The sequence below is a fragment of the Dasypus novemcinctus genome, chromosome 2, assembly GCF_030445035.2.
Source record: "Dasypus novemcinctus isolate mDasNov1 chromosome 2, mDasNov1.1.hap2, whole genome shotgun sequence".
Lineage (NCBI taxonomy): Eukaryota > Metazoa > Chordata > Mammalia > Cingulata > Dasypodidae > Dasypus > Dasypus novemcinctus.
The window spans coordinates 25,301,370-25,304,495 of NC_080674.1; the positions used below are offsets into that span (position 1 = coordinate 25,301,370).

At 37.3% G+C, this 3,126-nt stretch overlaps 1 pseudogene; it reads left to right on the forward strand.

The window, feature by feature from the left end:
• The first annotated feature begins 383 nt into the window (after positions 1-383).
• Positions 384-1,884, forward strand: LOC101412003 (Golgi apparatus membrane protein TVP23 homolog B pseudogene; annotated as a pseudogene).
• Positions 1,885-3,126: the final 1,242 nt, after the last annotated feature.

Here is a 3,126-nt window from a genome sequence, read left to right on the forward strand (position 1 = left end):
AGGACAAATCCAATGTCCTGAAAATGTCCCTATATTATACCTATTCTTCCCTCTCCCATCTTTCAGAACCTCTGGTGGGTACTGCCTTTACATCAATGATAATAGTAAAGATGCGATTTTAAGTTGGAATGTATATGTCAGGCGACCAGTTGCAAATGGCTTATCTGTTTAGACAGACCTGGTTAAAAAACAAAAACAATGAAAGATTATGGAAAAGGATAATTGGAAAAGAGTAATGTGGCAGGAACTGTGAAAGTAAGAATGAAATGTGAAGGTATTTGTATCACATGTGAACACAATCGAGAGAATATCCATCACAGAAGAAACACTAATCTACAAATTACACAGATATTGTACAGATATTAACATAAAATCTTTGCACAATGGCTCATGAACTATATACTTGTGACGGCAACGACAGCGGTCATGAATGGGCCCACGTGAATGGCCCCCAAATCATCAAGACTGTATTAGCTACTGTCAATATTATATGTACAACCTGCCAGGAACTGAAACAAACTCCTAGAACAAAAAATTTCTTGAAGAAATCAATCATCCATTAGTTGATGAGGGATTTATCGTAGATCTGACAAATATCAACAACAAAAAAAGAATTGGCTTAAACAATGGACTTTTTTTCTTAGCTTATGGTTTCAGAGGCAGGAAAGCTTGCTCCCTCCTAGAATAGGTAACACTAGAGCTGACCAGCAATCATTGGGTTTCCATAAGAAGGTCCTTTCCTTTCCCTTCTGGATTCCTACTGCCTTCAACTAAAAATAACATCTTCCAAGGATCCTATTTATCAAAGGTTCCACACCCACTGGGATGGGATTAAGATTAAGATTTATTTTCCTGTGATGCATGACTCAATCTGTCTCAGATTCTTTCCAGCCAGTAACGGACATAATCTGCCTTTACCAGAACTGATGCATAACCTGTGATGAGTTTGACTTTATTGACCAAAGCACCTCAGCCAGCAGCTCTAACTGAAGGCTTACATAGTGTTTGATCTATTGACACACAGGATTTTAGAAGCCATCACATTAAATCAAAGAATACACCTCACAGCAAAGCAGTTGAAGCAGTATGCAAATTAACCACAGAATCCATTGGTTACGTAATTTATCTCACCACACAGAAGCTGCCATCTTACAGCAGGATGGGCATGATTTTGAAGGCCTAGTGGACCGGCCTGGTGGGTTTTTTGCAAAGAGCTTCTGAGTGTGGACAAGCACTTTGTAAGCAAATGCGGCACCCAGTAGGGACGGGTGCTGGGCTGCGGAAACGCTGAACAGTAAAGACGCCCTGAAGACGTTTCACTGCTTGACACAGAAGAGGTGACCACAAATACACCAAAAAAAAAAAAAAAAAAAATCCGAGACCAGACACCCAGTGGCATCGTTTTTCCATTTATTCTTTCGAGTCAGTGCAATTGTAGTCTATCTTCTCTGTGAATTGTTCAGCAGCTTTATTGCCTGTCTGGTGACAGTTATCTTGTCGTCATGTGACTTTGGGGCTGTGAAGAACGTCACAGGTAGACTAATGGTTGGCGTGCGTTGGTGGAATCATATGGATGAAGTTGGAACGAGCCATTTGCTTGACTCCAGGAAGCCACCCTCTCAAGAAAATAACGGTTCAGAGTAAAATCGAGGATCTTTCGGTTAGGACTTATTTACCTGTCCAGTGCTGTGGGCGATCTTTGCCCTCAGTGCTCCCCTCTGAAATGGTTGGCAGCGATTATCATGGGCATGGTGCCCCAACTGTGCCGACCCCTTTGGCTACACCAGGTGTAGAGTGGGCCTCAGAAAGAGTCCCACCCGCATGGCTAACTTCTATGGGGGGCGGGAGAGGGGGGTTTGCTTCACCATTGAAAAAGTTTATTAAAAAAAAATAAAAGGAAAAATAGTTTTTATATCAAGTTTATTTTTTTCTTTCTAGCACTTAAGGCTTGAAGGTATGGTGTCACTAGAAACAGTGTCATAATTTATTTCATGATGTACTTACCATGGGATATACTTGTGATATACTTATCATGAAATAGTCCTGTAATCTCTGTATGTCTCCATGTCATCTCTTAAACTCCATATATCCCAAATTAATGAAAGCATTTGCATTGATACACATGGATAATGGAGACCTTTGTATTTTGATCTCTGAATTTCATAGGTCTTAGTCTATCTCAGAGCTCTGTGTGTTTATATTTTATTTCTGTAGATTATTTTTAGAAGAAAATTTTCTTTCTACAGTTAGAACAACAGTTAGAGTAAGAAATAATCATTAATTTTACAATTTACTATGTACTTTATGACGCAACATCTTACCCTAGACATACACAAGCAAGTAAAAACCTAATTATTTTATTTTTATTTGTAAAAGGTCATGTACTTCAGGTCCTGTTAATATAAGAATAATCTTCACAGTTTATATTTAAGAGATACCGAGAGATGGCTGCTCTTCTCTTTTCTTTATGGAAAGGATAGCTAGATTTTTCTTTGGAACTTCCTGGATGCTCCCCAGTGGTCATTGGCCTAATGAGATATGTCGTTTACCATTAAAGCAATATTATTCTTATATTATAGCATGAATAATAATTTAAATACTTGGCATAATGAATGCCTGAAAGATATTTTATTTTGTAATCTATTTTTTTCTTTTTGTTATTCAGATATTGTAAACCATGCATTTGTATTAATGGTATTTCTTAAAGCAATATATGTAATAAAACCAATATACAAACTTTTGAAGGGGTCTGTAAACTCTGTTGTAGGTGCTGTAAAGTTTGTTCAAGACTTTTAATCAACAGATTATTTTGTGATTTTTTTTTACATTGTTAAATTTTTAAAGAGATGTGTTAATCTCAATGAGTATCTTTATTGGAGTGACAGCTTTGAAGGTGCCTAACTTTGTATTTGTATAAAACTCTTCTGTTTCCAAAAAAAAAAAAAAAAAAATAGAAATCATTTTAGGGGACTTTCTTTTCCCCCATTAAATAGAACATGCAGTTCAGGGATCAAAAAGTAGAAGTAGGAGTAGCCCCACTTACCATTACTCTAATTTTTCCCACCAACCTAGGCTCTGTGGATCTAGAAGTGCTGGTTTTTAGAAAGGAAATACTTCCTTCAGGAG